This window comes from Callospermophilus lateralis (genome assembly GCF_048772815.1).
Source record: "Callospermophilus lateralis isolate mCalLat2 chromosome 5 unlocalized genomic scaffold, mCalLat2.hap1 SUPER_5_unloc_2, whole genome shotgun sequence".
NCBI lineage: Eukaryota > Metazoa > Chordata > Mammalia > Rodentia > Sciuridae > Callospermophilus > Callospermophilus lateralis.
In genome coordinates this window covers 2,117,231-2,135,097 of record NW_027510148.1, presented here as the reverse complement: position 1 = coordinate 2,135,097, position 17,867 = coordinate 2,117,231, and the positions used below count along the sequence as shown (strand labels likewise).

At 36.3% G+C, this 17,867-nt stretch overlaps 1 pseudogene; it reads right to left on the bottom strand.

Annotated features, from left to right (window-relative positions):
- Positions 1 to 2,424: 2,424 nt before the first annotated feature.
- Positions 2,425 to 15,955, bottom strand: LOC143400292 (rho GTPase-activating protein 29-like; annotated as a pseudogene).
- Positions 15,956 to 17,867: the final 1,912 nt, after the last annotated feature.

The window sequence follows — 17,867 nt, the reverse complement described above, 5'->3', positions numbered from 1 at the left end:
TTTTCATATCAATATGATTGTACTTTGTATAAGGAAGACTTAAAAAAACGCTTTAGCATAAAAAGGCTGTTTATTCATTTCTCCTTAGTTCTTAATATTACAGAGAACTATAAGACAACATGCCATAAAACACATTTCATATTATAGTCAAGTGATATAGAGCCCAAGTGTTGACCACTGAGTCAATGGTTAATAATATTAAAAGTATCACTTGTTGGAATTTAAAATTGTTGGTATTCAGAGAAGCCACAATAACTTGAAACACTTGAAATAATTTAAATATATATGTGCATATATAAACCTATAGATATCATTTTTTAATCAATTATAACATGTCATACAAAAACATTGAGCAGAAAAATACTTCACACATTCAAAAACAGGCTATTTTATTTTTGTTCCTTTTACATCCTATTCATAAAATGATGAAACCCAGAAAATAGTTATAAAACTGAGTATTTTATACATGAAACAGATCCAGTCATGTACACCTCTCAAATTCTAAACAATGACAGTTACTATACTTTCAAAATAAACTTAAGTAAACTTTGCTCAAATCTAATGAAATATACATTTTCACTGGTTGACAGTCCAGGTAGAAAAAGTATGTAAAATGATTTATAAGTCAAAACATTTCATACAAAAGGAATGGTTTTAACAAAACCCATACAATATCAAGAGAAAATGCATTGAATTTAAAAATTTCTAAAGTAGGCATTTTTTTTTTTGCATTTTGCCCTGTCTTTATTTGTATTAGGTATTTAAACTCTGTGTTTTCATTTTCCAGAAGAAATGAGTGGAGGTCGTTGGGCAGATTTTCCATCTCGTGGCAAGAGTCTTCGGGACTTAATCCTCCTTGTCCACGCTTTCCCTGCAGATCCTTTCGAGATTCTCCACTTTGAGTGTGTGCTGCTGCAGGTTTGACAGCCATCCAGGAGGAAAACAAAAAACCTAAAAGTTCCAAATCTCCAATACCATCACCTTTGTCATAGTTCCACCATCGTTGGGAGAAGAAAATAGATCCCAAAGTCCTGTCTCACAATGGTCTAAACCCAGCTCACTTTCCCTTTTAGTGGGTGAACAATCCAATGCTTGGTGAATTCTGCTTCACAATGATAAGAAGAGCTGACATCGCAGGATCAAAAAGCGACATTACTATGAACACTTGGCCGCCACAAGCCAGTTATCCCCATGGTAACTTTTCTGACAACTTCTGCTACATTGTTCCAACATGCCAGCAGCTGTTCACCTTGGAGACCTGCTGCGGATATAAAGTAGGCATTTGTTTAGACCATTATAGAAAATTCCAAAAAGTTTGAAAATGTCATAAAATAAAAATTTATACAGATGAAACTAAGAGGTAAAAAACTCTCAAATGTATTAAAACTATCTAAAACCTAATAAGATATAACTATATGATTTAAATTATATTATATGACATTATAATTTATGCTATCATAATAATATAAATTATTTTAATCTATATTACTTGTGATAATATAATTATTATATTATTATTATTTATATTACTATAATTTATATTAACATAGTATATAATATATAATATGAATTATATAATACATATAATTTAAATTGAATTATATAATAGTATATTAATATAATATGATATTTATATTTAAATATGCAATAATTTAAATTATATATTTAGTTATATCTTATTTGGCTCTAGATGGTTTTGATATATTTGATAATGTTTTACCCCTTAACTTCATCTGTATAAACTTTTAGTTTATGACAGTTCCAAACTTTTTGGTATTTAAGTGCATTTTCTTTCTACAATTTAATTGACTACCACATCTAAAAACTGACAAATAGAATGCAATTAGATAAAGATTAGCAAGCTTTTTGGCCATTATGTAATTGATATTTATATAAAGTTAATTGCCAATTGAAAAATAAAAGCTTACATACATACCATATGTATGTGTGTAAGCTGTAATAAAAGTGGTCAAAGATTCACTATAATATTGTATGGGAAAAAATATATTCAAACCCTATAAAGATTTTTCAGGCACTTGCATTGAGAAACATTTTATAAATAAGCACTTAGTTTCACTCCATAAAAAAGCTGGTTATCCCCTACCACACCTATTTGTTGAGAACAATATCATATATAAGGGATGCATATATAGGGAAAATCATTTGAAATTTTAAAATCACAATACTTATTTTATACAAAACTTCAAAAACACAGAATTTAAAGATAATACCAGTGAGCACTATCATTCTATATGACTAAAACACTACCATTTTATATGACTAGCAAACACGATACAAGGCCAAAAGGCAAAATATACACTTTGGCCATCCTATACAAAAGGGGTTCTGTCAAAACATTCTTTCAAAAAATAAACACAACACATAAAAACGAAACAAGAAAAAGAAAAACTGAATTTTGACAACCTACACAAACTGTGGGATTTCAACTTCAAGGTCTTGTAACTCTTCCATTTGTTTTAGCCTGAGTCCCTGGCACATTGGATTAACGTCAGGCCGGTCGTGCTCTTCAGAGTGCTCTTTAGGCTCAGGAGCTGGCTTCAAAGCATAAGCTGATGTGCTGTCTGCCTCTGGAACAGATTTTTCCACATGACTCAGGGGAGTAAGAACTGTGCTAGGAGGCACTGCTGCTGAAGGTGAAGCTGGTCTCTCCTCAGTCCCCCTGACTTTGCAGGTCGGGGTACGAGGTTTGTAAAATGTTGTCCAGTGATGGGGCTGCAGTGTTCTTGCTGCTCTTGCAGGAGCAATATGGTAAAAATGAGAGGACCGTCTTTCTGATGCCTCTCTTGCTGATCTGGCTGGCGTGTTGGGCTTTGTGGCACCAATGGAATGGTCACCACTAACTCTGATGCTCACTGTCATTTTTTCCTGGAGTGCACTAGACACAATCACTGCACTCCTGCCAGTTAAGTTCTTTTGTTCACATTGTTGTCCCTGATTTTTTTGTGGAAACTGCTGATCAAAGCCATAAAATTTGGAACAAACAGTCGTAGGGGTATCTTTGTTATTAAGTCCTTCAAAAGCAAGATTCTTGCAAAACTTGTCTGAATTTACATTTCCCACATTTCTGCTGTTTCTCTCACTAGGAGAGCTTGCAAGATGGAACCTATCTACAGACAAAATTGCATGTCCAATCTTGGTGGTTGGTGTATGCCTCTGTATGTCGTTCGTTGCCACATCAGATTTCAAACTAAGTGGTTCAGTGGTTTTACACATATCATCCATCTTTTGGGATAATGATTCAAGTTCTTTGTTATCTGAAAAAGAAAGATTTTTTAACTTCATGGAGCTTGGTTAGTAACGAAATGTGATTAGTCATAAATTGTCACTCTCGCAAAACAACACAGTCTTATATAACTTTCCCAACATGATATTCTCAGTCATCGATGCAGAGGAATTACAAATTCACATAGCATTAAAGGTACATTTTGAATTAAAGCATTACTTTTTTAAAAAAAAATTATCTAAATCAATACAATAAATAACCAAAAAGCACATCATGTGTTGGTTAAATAAAACAATAACAAAAAAATTAACTCTTCCTGAAGTAACTTGTTTTAATATATTACCTATAAATGAATATTTTCTGGGTTAAGACTGTGCTGATTTCAACAGGCAGACACTGGTAACTGCAGAACAGTAACACTATTCTATAGACCAATCAAAGTCATGTCCTGAATCCCAAGAACTTTGCCTCCTCACTTCATCTGCTTTCCAGCTACATTCTGTCCATACTCAGGGCAACACACCAGAGAGGACTTGGATGCTCTCCCAGCTGATCCATTAATACATGGCAACATCCTCTGGTCAAAGGAAGGTTGAAGAGCTGTCAAAATTGCCATTGTGCTACTGGTTCTGGTGACTCCAGATTTACCTCCTTCTCTTTCTTCTCTAGTCTGGTTCCAAGGTCCCTGTTTTCTCACCTAGAACCCTAGCATCTCCCACTCTGTCTTTGCTGCATGTACCCCAGAAGCTCCTGTTGCTAGAAAGGTGCAGCCCTCTGGCCAAGATCCTCCTCTCCCTGCTGAGAAATATCAGACAAACTGTGTGCCTTGCCAGTGGTCTGACAGCTTTCCAATGGCCTTGTTCATAGCCCATGGTCCTCATCCCTGCCACCTGCTCCTTCTCCCACATGCTTGGGCAGTGGTTTGCAGACAGACGCACACCAGCATCACTTGCAGGTCATCATCTCATCAGACCTCCTTCTTCACCTGAGGCTGCTGGTCTCTCTTCCCTGGTTCCCAGGCAGCACTCATGTGATTTGCTGTCCTGGGCCCTTCTCAACATTAATAGAAGGGAGCTGAGCCATTGTGGTTGGATGGTAAACTCCAGACCATAGTTACAGTCCTGCAGAACTTCTAGCATTATGAAGAGTGCAGGCTCTGCAGCCAGCTGCCTGGGTGCTGGCTCAGCTCCTGCTCCAGTTCTGCCCTGGGCCAGTCCATTGCACTGGCCCTTCCTGCCTTCCTCTGTCAGGACAGACTCCTATATGGAGCTATTTTGGCATGTGGTCTTAATAATCTAATAAAGAAAAGGCTTAGAATTCCCTGGTATTTAAGGAAAACTTGACAATATTTAAACACTATTTATTGTTATTACTATACCTACTTGGGATTCCAATTTCCTTGGACAGTGAAATAAGGTTACATTTAGGAATGAGACAGGATGAGGTTCAAATCCTGAATCAATAATAATTTAGGGACATGACCCTTGGCATTATTAACCTTCCTCAGACTGTTAGCTATGGCTTAAATGAGGCCAAGGTTCATAGCAAAGAAGTGCTAATAAGATCAAATCAGATAAATGGAATCAGTGAGTCCAGTGCTTTTCTTAGCAGGTAGATAATTGACTTCTTTTGTTTTCAGACTTTGTCAGGCTACATTCATTAATATTTAATTAATTTAACATATATGGCTATATTTTGAAAAAATTGGAATTTAGCTCCAGTAAAGCAGTAACAAATGGAAGCTTTCTGATCAGCTTAACAGAAACCATTCACTGAAATAAAATTAACAAAAAAAAATGAACAAAAGGACTGGGACAAGAAAATGGAAGACATGTGTGCTTAATGTGCTAAAGTTTGGCCACAGGTAAAGGAACATCAAAAAACTTTAGGAGTCTATTTTTTTTTTTTTGAGTTTCAAGAGTCCACTTTATTTCTTCCTTGACTTTAATTGATGACAAGAAGTAAAAATAAAAACGAATCTCAGAGGAGAACAAAAAATGAATTCCAAGATATCTCCTTACAAGAAAGAATCAAAAAAAATGATAATTTAAATAACATTCATTAAACTTTCTCAATGGCTAGCAAAGTTAACTAATAAAACCTTGAAGTTTGAACTGCCCTCAACTTCATTCACCTTGGTTTTTAATCGAGACTTATTTGCAAAGATTGAAAATATGTAAACATATATGTTACATGACCACTCACCAATGAGATATGCATCACATATTTCCAATGCATTTTGCTTCCATTCTGATTCCTCAAATGATGTAGCTGATTCAAAATTTTCACTTTCACTATCTGCACTGTGGATATCCATTAATGCAAAAAAAATTTAAACTGAAAAAGCAAAATACACCTCAAAATAAACAGTTCAAAGACTGTTAAGTTATTAACATAAACATCACAAAGTTCTAATGTAATTCTATAATAATCAAAACTCACTTCCTTTGAAGAAAAATATTGTGATTTTGTGGAATGTTCTGGTGATATCACGGGTTTGGAAGGACAGCTTTTATCCACCAGAGGTGCAATAACACCTGTACTACATGTAACATTTTGTGACTCTAGGAACTCATTGAAGATCATCTGTGAGTTGGCAATGAAGAACTCTACCAACAGGGCCTGACTGGCATATGCAGCAAGGGAGGAGGAGATAGTAACAGGAGCGGTTGCAGGTCTTGGCCTCATGAGACATGGTCCAAATACCACCCCCAAGTTTTTTGAATTCATCAGGTTTTCTTAAGAATGGCCTACTACCCTGAAAAGAGGAACACATAAAGTATATGAGGTTTGCCCATTAGAGGTCCTTAATGTAGTTTACTATGAATTGATAAGGGTCAAGAAAACATGGGCTATAGAAGTGTACAAAACATTTGTCAAGGGTCAAGTTTGGTGGGTCTAGGGAAAGAATCATTTGTTTGATCATAATACCACACACCAAACTGAGTTTCAGAGTACTATATTAGGATAAAATTCATGTAAATAGAAAGAACTACTGAACTCTTACCAGCAGAAGGAAAAAAAATACCCCTTAAAAAATTGCTCCATCTTTGTATATACTCCCAGTTTCTGGAAACTGAGACATCACTGTCAATTTCTCTCATAGCCCACAGTTAGTTTTCTTTTTAAAAAAATATTTTTAGTTAGTTACCTTTATTTTATTTATTTTTTATGCAGTGCTGAGTATTAAACCTAGTGTCTCACATGTGCTAGGCAAGTGTTCTACCACTAGTCACACTCCCAGCCCCTGACAGCTAGTTTTCTAGCCTAGATGATTCTCTCTCCTGAACATCTCTCTGTTCTATGCCACTATCAATGTTCTGGTTTTACTTCAAGCACTCGCTGCTTTTTAGTTCTATGACTATTCAAGGAGATCGGACGCTATCATGAATGGGGTAGTTTTCCTAATTTCTCTTTCAGAGGATTCATCACTGATATATAGAAATGCATAGGATTTACGGGTATTGATTTTATATCCTGCTACTTTGCCAAATTGATTTATTAATTCTAGTTTTTTAGTGGAGTTTTTTGGATCCCCTAAGGATAGAATCATGTCATCAGCAAATAATGATAGCTTGAGTTTTTCTTTTCTTATTCATATTCCTTTAATTTCTTTCATCTGTCTAATTTCTCTGGCTAAAGTCTCAAAGACTATGTTGAATAGGAGTGGTGAAAGAGGGCATCCCTGTCTTGTTCCAATTTCTAGAGGAAATGCTTCCAATTTTTCTCCAATTAGAATATTGTTAGCCTTGGGTTTAGCATAGATAACTTTTACAATGTTGAGGTATATTCCTACTATCCCTAGTTTTTCTAGTGTTTTGAACATAAAAGGGTGCTGTATTTTGTCAAATGCTTTCTCTGCATCAACTGATATAATCGTATGATTCTTTTCTTTAAGTCTATTAGTGTGATTAATTAATTTATTGATTTCTGTATGTTGAATCAATCTTGCATCCCTGGAATGAACCACACTTGATCATGGTGCACTATTTTTAAAATATGTTCTTGTATGGAATTGCCAGAATTTTATTGAAAATTTTTTGCATCTATGTTCATCAGAGATACTGGTCTGAAATTTTGTTTCCTTGATGTATCTCTGCCTGGTTTTGGTATCAGAATGATACTAGCTTCATAAAATGAATTTGGAAGGGTTCCCTCTTTTTCTATTTCATGGAATAATTCAATGCCTTTCAATATATGAATGGATAAATAAAATGTGGTGTATATATACACAATGGAATGGTACTCAGCATTAAAAGAGAATTAAATTATGGCATCTGCAGGTAAGTGGATGAAGTTGGAGAATATCATGCTAAGTAAAGTAAGACAATCCCAAAACATCAAAGGCCAAATGTTCTCTCTGATAAGTGGATGCTGATCCATAATAGAGATGATGTTGTAGGAAGAAAGGAGGATTTTTGACTGGGTCAAGGGGAAGGAGGTAAGGGAAGAGGGCATGAGGGTAGGAAAGATGGTGGAATGAGAGAAACATCACTACCCTAGATGCATGTATAACTGCATATTTGGCACAATTCTATATCATGTACAACCAGAGAAATGAAAAGTTGTGCTCCATTTGTGTATAATGGATCAAAAAGCTTTCTACTGTCATGTATAACTGATTAGAACTAATAAAAAAATTTAAATAAATTTTTAAAAAAGGAGATCTGAATTACAGAAGGCCTCCCCTCCAATGCATTTTTCATATTGCTATCAGAAAGATCTATCAGGAAAATCTGAGCATGTGAAATTCCTGATTCCAAGTCTTTAGTGGGTACAGAAATAATATGGTCAACTCATCTGCCAGGTACATACATTTTCTTATCAGGCCTGTAGGTAGCTCAGTTCCTGCTACTTCTTGCTATATTATAGCCTAATGAAATTATATTTTCCAAATGTAAAATGTTTTCTTGTGTCTCCATGTCTGTTAACCTCTGCCTAGTATGCTCTTCTGCACATTTTTCACCAAATCCCACTCAGTTCTTAAAATCTGACTCAAGGGCTTGCCTTCTCTCTTTTACCCCTAATCCCAAACATCCTCTGCATGCCTTCATGCTGTGCACAGCTACTAGAAAAAGGATGATGCTGTACTTTGGTTATATACAGATCTGTCCCCCAAGATGATGAGCCCACAAACAGAAACCCTGTGTTTCCATGCTGGTTTGCCCAGCCAGAGCCTGGCATACAGGGGGCATCTGAGGGAACAGTGTTGGCTGCATGAACATATATTCAATGTCTCCCTTTCCCAACACAGAATAAAAAATCATAAAAAATGAAACAATCATTTTGAAAACAATACCACAACAGTATAAATGTACTTAATAGTATTGCACTGTACAATTAAAAATGGTTAAGACAGTATAAAAATTCATACCGTTTAAGATGTATGATAAGGTAATGAAAACCGTTAAAATTTGATGTTGGCAATTGTCTTAGAAGGACCTTACTTTTTAGAAGAATTCGGTTTATTTCTACACACGTATTTGGGTATGTTTTGTCCTTAGGGTTATCATTTCTGGTATCTTGCTCTTCATTAATATGTTGGATCTCTTGTGCAAATCCATAAATTCCTTGTACCATCGGAATAAAATCAATGGTTCTGGGAGCTTAAAGAAATAAAATTAGATTAAATTACATTAAAAATATCTCGTTTTTGTTAAAAATCAGCAATTAGTGAGAGTTACTCAAATGATTTTTTTTATCATTTCAGTGTACCTTTGGCTACTTGATGTCCTATATTATCTGTAGATTAGGGTGTTGTCCTGTGATCAGTTTGTATCCTCACTACTCTGGGGTCTGAAGCAAGTCACTTAACTTCTTGGAGCTTTAGGTAATAATGAAGGCTACTCTCTAACACTATTGCTAGAATTGAGCAGTTTCCCACATAAAAGTCTTGGACATACAAAATTCCTAAAACAGAATGCAAGTTTATCATATTGGACCCAATTCATCTCCTCTCCCTGACTGGCTAATAAAAGAAATAAAGGATGACACATTATGAGACTTATAGTCATTCAAAGGTATCAACCTCCATTTCTCAGTTGAGGTATCTGTAAAATGTGATTAAAGAGTTATCAATAATTTCCCGACATAACACTATTGATCCAGCAATTAATACTTAATTTCTTTCTCTCCTGCGATCCCACTAAAATACAGTAGGCCAATGAGGACTAGGAAAATAGAGAAAACAAAAGCAATAATTCACAAATAGAAGAGCATATTAACAAATCCTGATGCAACAGTTCCAAGAAAGCTGACCCCTTATCATTCAACATGATTTTCAGAATCCTAAAGGGACTTGGACAATAAGTACCAGGTCCTCTGACCTTGGGGTAGGGTGCAGGTGGGCCAGCTAAGACAGCTTAGCTCTCTATAGAATCCTGTCTCCACTCCATGTTCTTGAGCAATCTCCTTCCTAAAAATCTGGAAATGTTTTCTCTGGGCAACATGATACAGAGGCTCTCTGAATGGGGACAATGCCAAACCTAAGGAACAGAGAGGTGACTGTCTGAAAATGGGGATTTGTTGGCTGTATGCACACTGAATGCACAGATCCTGCAATCATCGTTCCCACCCTGGCTCCCACAGTATTGGTACCATATCTCTAGGCAAGGAAAACCCTTTTCCAGGGGGGATCAAACCAGTCCAAGAGCAGGGAACTAGAGACATGTAATCAGGCATATATCAAACAGTCCATCTAGATCACTTTATAATAAAGTTCCAAGTTTTTAAAAAGCCTTGATGTGTTCAAGAGCTTCCAAAGAGATTTCAAGTCCAAAATCTAATATAACTAGACATCATTAAAGACAAAAATCAAAATGGGTATAAAAAAAAAAAAAAAATTGAAGGTCTAAAACTATGCTGTCAATATGCTGAACACTAGTCATATATGGTGAAAAAGTACTGGAAGTACAACTGATCAAAATTAAGATGTGCTCTAAATGAAAAAATAGACACTAGATTTCAAAGACTAAGAGCTCAAATATAAATCAATAAATAAATATCTCATAATTTTAAAATAATATTCAAAATGTTAAATAATATATTAAAATTAACTTTACCTATTTTTAAAATTTTATATGGCTATAGAAAATTTAATGTTATATATGAGGGTCACATTGTATTTATACAGAGGGTTAGAGGCTAAATAGAGAAAAGAACCCTTACAAAAAAATCTATGACTATCCACAAAGGAATAGAAAATCATAATTCTTGAAAATTAAAATATGATCTCAGGAATGAAGTAGTTTATATTAGTCAAGAAGATAAAGTTGAGAAAATGTCTTAGAAAGTTTTGAAGAAAGAAAGAAGAAGAATAGAGGAAAGGTAAGGGAACTAGAGAACCAGTATGGGTTATTGAGTATGCAAACAAGAGCTTCAACTAGAGAGTACAAAGAAAGAGGGGGAAATGGGCAATAAAAATCAAGAAAAGTTCAAAGAACTAAAGCACTGACAACTATCAGAGCTCATGGAGTGGCCAGAATAGTGGATGGAAATATATCCACATCATTATTCATCACTGTAAAATCTTAGAATAATGTGGCATGGGAGAGATTCTATTAGCTATACAGGGACTAAACAATAGGCACAGAGTTAGGAATGAAATAAGATGGATTCACGGTGTGAACAGAACAACAACAACCAAAAAAAACCCTTGCCTTCAAAATTCAGAGGAAAAAGAATTTCCAGCCTACAATTCTAAAAAGTCCCACACTATCTACACTAGTCCATTTCTGTCAAGACAATAGGAAAACATTTACGGATGAACAGGTTTCAAATATTTACTTAAAGGACACACATAACCAAAACAGAATACCCCCCAAACAAGAAAAACAGAAGAGGTGTTCAATCAGAAAAGAGAGGAGAGGAGAATGATCTCAGGATGACAGCTAATAACCAAATTAAAAAGGATCTGCAAGGGAGCACAACAGAGAAGGACAGATCAAGGACTTATCAGCATGACTCTATCATTATCTCTTCATTTTCACCCAGGGATAGATGCCAGCTGGATTTAACCCAAATCATTTTGTACTTGGCTCATGACAAAATGCCAATTAAGTTCCTATAACCCCTCTGTAAGCTGCTGCCTAAAGCCAGCAATGTCACTTCACTTCACAGATGTGTGTGTGTGTGTGTGTGTGTGTGTGTGTGTGTGTGTGTGTGTTTACCTATTCCCGCAAACTGCAGGTATAACAGTGAACATAGAAAATGACAATATAGGACAGCCCACTCCCTGACCATATTCCTGCTAGACTTCTAGTATCCACCTTATAGGAAGGGTTATGCCTGATGCCCCAAATATTATGAACTTCATGGCCTTGCCTACTAACCTCCCAAAATAGCTATTTTGAAACATCACTGAAGGCAAAGCTAGACTATGATCTAGATACTGTCCTACTTATTGAATATTCCTAACAGTGTGAACACTGGTCTTTACTTATACAGATACATTTATGCTTTTAATCAGTGTTCTAAAACTTAAAGATAACAAAAACTTACTGAGTGTTATTTATTCCTGTATGTTTAGCCCTTTAACATGGTTAGGAGGGACCTCCAAGATGGAGTTGGGAGGCTGCAACATGGAAGAGGTACATGGAAGTCTTGTACAAGGAATAGTAATATTTTATTTTCTTAAGTGGAATTTGGTTTTATTATTATTGTTCTTTAAATTGTATGTATATTTTATATACATTTTATGATCTGTACATTAATAATGAGAAAAACATCAACATGGGAGGATCAGTGGAGTGGAGTGGGGAGATAAAGGGAGGAAAAAAGAGGACCGAAGTAGAGTGAGTCAGATCTATGCATGTATGAAATTGTCAGGATGAACCTAGCTACTATGTATAAATATAATGCTCTAATCAAAAAAATAGAAAGACATCGACATAATCTGTGCCAATGAAATTATATGAAATATAAAATATATTTTTGCTCTCTTTACCTGTCAAAGGTATAATTTTAAGGCTTCACAGATGTCGTGTGAATTAAATTCTGACATGTCTACCAAATGCATTCCATTCTCCAAAGCTTGACACGGTTTTGCAGTTTTTGCTTTGTTTTCACTGACACGATAAATTCCCTTGAATAGAAAAGAAAAAAAATGATGCAAAATTCTACTTAAGTACAAAGGGCTAAATTTAGACATCTAAACATATTTGATGTATCCCCTTCAATTTGTATTAGTATTTTAGGAAAAAAAACAAGTTAAAGTCAAATAAATTAACATTTCCCAAATAAATGTGAATAAATTCAGTTATTAAAAACTGAGAGTATTGATTTTCTTAAAGTCTCTTTTTTATTAAAACAAATCACACAGACATTTATGTTTTTAGAATTTTAAGAGTTAACAACATACCTGTAAACACAAGGGTCTCTTTTCAATCTCTGAAGCACATATTTTGAGTATAAAAGGAATGTCATCTGGCTCCTTTTTTGTAACTCATGTGAATTCTGCTCCAAATAAGTGTGTTTTCCCCAGAAGTTTCCAGTGACCACAAAAGATAACTAAGTTTTCCATACATTTCTGATGACAAACAAGAAGACACTACAAGAAAATGATATTTTAAAACTGATTAACTCACCCTAAAACTATTTAAAACTAAGCAAACTACAGCCAGACTAATAACAACAAAAACAAGTTAAAAAGTATTACTTGTGGTTTATGAAATACATTTAACAGCAAAACAAAGTAGAAAACTATAGAAGATAAACTGTGGGACTTTATTAAAAATGGACTGGCAGAGCCAGGTGTGATGGCATATGCCTATGATTCCAGCTACTTGAGGGGTTGAAACAGGAAGATCACAAGTTGAAGGCCAGCTCAACATAGAAAGACCCTCATTTCAAAACACAATTTAAAAAGGGGTGGGGATATTGCTCAGGGGTAGAGTGCTTGCCTGGCATGCACAAGACCCTGAATTTAATTCCCAGGAGTATAAACAACAAATGTATATATATTTAATACATGTGTGTGAATACACACACATCTCCTAATAAGTAAAACCATAACAAAAAAAGTATATAGCAAAAAAATAAGGGGGCCAATGTGATTCCAAAAAGATCTTACCTCCTTACATTTAACACCTTGGAACACTACAATGCCTTCACAATATCTGCATTTTGAGGGGGATTTCAATTTTCGGAACTTGTGAGTAACAGCTGCCTTTGACATCAATGGTTTCTTAAATGTTCCAAGGGAACTGGGTTCTTATAACAGAAATATAAGAAGGGTAGAATGACAAAAAAATATACTACATGATATTGTACTTGGAATAATTTTTAGACTTTGAGATTATTCATATATTATAAAAAGCTATTATTTTGAGTTTTTAACATGAAAAAAATCTCCTTTATAGATCTCTTTTATAAAACACAAACTTTTACTCAACATTTTATCCATGAGTAAAAATCACCAACAAATCAATAAAATTTTTAAGATACTATGGCATAATGTTTTTAGAATCAGCACATTTAAGCTAGGCACAATGGTGTATGCTGGTGATCCTAGCAACTCAGGGGGCTAAGGCAGGAGAATCACAAGTTTGACGCCCACCTCAGCAACTCAGTGAGACACTGTCTTGAAATGAAAAATGAAAAAGGCTGAGGATTGCAGCTTATTTGATAGAGTATTCTGGGTTCAATCCCCAGTACCAGGAAAAAAAAAAGATTAAAAAAAAAGAATCAGCATATTTATACTTAATAATATTAACATGCCCTTTACACAGTTGGTAAGTATGTTCATAGGTGGCATATAAATGCTATAAATGTTTCAAAGAAATACAATTACATGAGGCGAGTATGTTAGAATTATTTACATTAAGGATAAAGCTCTTCTTAATTCACTATAAAATTACAGGCAATCTAGCTTATTATATTTTAATATTATATTGGTATTACAGGTATCAAATGTACAAAATTGATTTATGAGAGTTTAATTTGAGTCACTAAGGTAACTGACTTTACTTTTATATCCTTCGACACCCAAAACATTCCTTATTCTCAAGAAGTACACTGAATCTGCTCTTCCTGCTTGGTTTCTTATACTCTTTCTTTCAAAGGAGATTTCTCAGACTTTCTCAGGCATGCTGCCTTTTAACAGTAAGTCATTGTACTGGGTTAATGAAAGAAGACTAGACCTAGCCTGCTATTTTAATACCATGCCAATACATCTCAGATCTACTAATTTTGTTGCTATTTGTGTGTGTGTGTGTGTGTGTGTGTGTGTGTGTGTGTGTGTGGTGCTGGGAATTTAACCTATGACCTTGTGCATGCTAAGCAAGTACTCTACCACTAAGCTGTAATTCCTAACCCTGCCACTTATTCTTCTATTTGTATTTCAGATAACTGATTAGTACATTATTAACTAATATTTGATCATAATTACTGGGATATATTTAAGTTACTGTGTGATGCTTTTATTTATTACACAGCAAAGTAATGATTCTTTAAAATTATACTATCTTTCAGATCTTAGGAGATGCTACTACTTCAACTAATTTAATGGGTTTTCATTCAGGTGAATACAATATAATACCAGCTTCTAAAGGGGAAGGTGGCTCTCTTTCTTCTAAATCATCTGCAGAAGGCATGGTTCCACTGAATGGAGTTTGTGGAAGTTTTTTATGAAAGTCTCCTAAAAGAAAAGTGTTGATACCATTGCCTGGCTATTCATTTTAGAACAGAAAGGGGAAATGACAATATTTTTGGAATTATGCAAGTCACACTATTTTATTGGCTTCGATCCAAAAATTTGCTTCTATTCTTATACTCTAGATAACAGGGAATTACAATGCTCATTCCTTCTTGGGAACAAAAGGAATTTAACTAAATTTATCTAACTTTTCAAAATAAATTTAAAACTTAGGATCATATATTCCTATGAGAACTTATTGCCAACTTCTGATAGAAATTATTAGAGGTTGTAAGCTTCACAAAGATAGGTATTATCTAGGGGCTGGAGTTGTGGCTCAGTGGTAGAGTGCTTGCCTAGCATGTCCAAGGCTCTGGGTTTGATCCTCAGCACCACATAAAAATAAATAAATAAAATAAAAATATAATAAAGGTAGTATCTTATATTCATGTTCTATATCTAATATCTGACAGAGTGGCTAGCAAAATAGTAAAGTTGTCATTAAGTGTTTATTAAATTATTAATAAATGTACACAATACAATCTAAGGCCTTCTAAAATACACAAAAATTATTTGATCCTGATAATCCAATAGTAAAATTAAATTATGTTATTAGTAAATCAGGAGATAGGAAACAGGGAGAACCCAGGGATCTCTAGCCAAGAGCTGAAATCACAAGTTCAAACTATGTCACAGGACACTACTATTGAAAGACCCTCTGATTCCCTGTCCAAGAAAGACGCACGAGACACTGGCTGTAAAAGCAGGAGGTTTATTCAGACACAGGCGCCTGCGGGTGCTCAGCGAAACCTCAGCCGGAGCTTTGGTGAACTGGCACACCGGGCTTTGGGATACAGGTCTTTTATAGGATAAAGGGGGAGGTTTCACGCGCGCGGGTTATTTTGAACCCAACATATAGATTACCTAAAGGGCAGAGTTGTTTTTCACTTTATGTTCCTGGATAAACCTCATGACAGTTACATATTAACACTCTGGTTTTTCTGTTCCTGCTTATCATTATCAGTTCCTGTTTGTTCAGGCATACCTTGGGATCTGTTTTTCTGTTCTTCCTCAACCATCCTGTCCTTCCACAATACACTACCCTTAACTGATTAACAGATAGACCTCTCCGGTGTTTATGTGGGTTAGCAACATGCCCTGATGGTTTCACAATGGGGCCTGGGGTTTCTGGGCTGGGGTCTTTCATTCCCCCCTTTTTCTATTTCATGGATAGAATCTTATATCCATTGTTCTGCCTGTTCAGGTTCTTGAGCCAGATCGGTCTGTGACCCTGTTTGCTGCTGGAGCAACTGATACTGCTGAGTAAGAACCATGGTCTGAATAATGGACAGTCTTTCTTTTATAAATCGTATTAATCTGTTGAGAATGCAAGGCCCAAACGTTAGGATTATCAGTAAAATAATCAAGGGTCCAGCTACCGCGGATAACAAAGTTGTTAACCAAGGGGACTTACTGAACCAGTGTTCAAACCATCCCTGTTGATTTTCAAATTCTTTTTGTCTATTCGCTAATCTTTCAGTGACTTTTTCCATGGTCTCTCTAACAACCCCCGTATGGTCAGCGTAGAAACAACATTGTTCTTTTAGGGCTACACAGAGGCCACCTTCTCTAAGGAACAGTAAATCTAATCCTCTCCTATTTTGTAACACAACTTCCGAGAGGGAAGAGAGAGATTTTTCTAGGGCTGTGATAGACTTGGCCATTGCAGTTAGATCTTCGTTCATAGCTGCTTGTAAATGTAAGAATTGGTTTCCCTGCACTAAGGCTGCAGTTCCTGTTCCTACCCCTGCGGCTATTCCTCCAACACCCAGCAGTATGGCTATAATCAGGCTTATGGGCTCTCTAGGGTACCGCTTTTGCCCTTCTAGATGTCCTAGGACATAGTCTGATCTTAGATATGATATCCTGGGCCATAATTGTATCAACACACAAAAATCAGTGGTTGCGTTGAGGACAGCCGTAGAAATGTAGGGGGTCAGCCCAGTGTTGCAGGCCCAGTAAGTTCCAGGGGGGCCCCATAAATAGCTATTTTGTGAGCCTGTCGTTGGGAGGGTAGTATTACAAAGAGGTTGGTGTGATAGGGGTATGTTCCCTATACAGACCCCTTGTCCTGATACTTCAGTGATGGTAAGCTTATAGCTGGGTAGGGATACACACTTAGGGTCAGGGTTTGTACTACTATTCCAGTTAGACATCATTGCTATCCCTTCATAATAGGGTGGACCGGAGGTGAGACACAGCCAACAATCTTGGGTGTGATCTGGGTTGGTGGCATTGAGGGCATAAAATGCTCCTCGAATCAAATCTAATAGTTGATCTCCAGTCCCTGGGTAAACGGGTTCAGGGAAAGAACTAGAGGATTGATAGTCCATGGTTACAATTTGAGGCACGGGCGGCTTACTGGAGGGAGTTGTTGCCAAGCTCTTGGGCTGTTTAGGCGGTGAAGGGATCTTTTGGCCCCCAAGTAGGGGGTTAGGTCCTATAGAGCTAATCATAGCTGGGGTTTGAGATAGTCTAACTTTGAAAATTACACCTCGATCATTTCCAGGCAAGTGCCATCTGAGTCCCCATGTTCTTCCAGTAAGCCAGGGGTCGATAGTCTCCCTGCCTTTGTCCGTGAATTGTATCTTAAGGGGCAGCGACTGGCCCACCTGAAATTGTGAGTTTTCCCTGTAGCATGTATGGCCATCTGAATTGGGGGTCGTAAAATTTTTGGCCACCTGTATCAGGTCCCAGCTTGAGGTGGGGCTCCAGTATGCATCTCCTGTGGTTTCGCAGCCCCAGGAGGAGCAGAAGTATGCTTCATATCCCCCACATCTATAAGCCTGTGATCTGTCTCTACCGTCCCGAGGGCAGACATAAAAGTCAGTTTGGGCTAGCCGGCATCTAGCGACCTGGGTTGAGTATCCATAATTAGTACCTTGCTGAGGCCTGGGGGCCATGTAGGTCTGGAGTTGGCCATGTGATTTG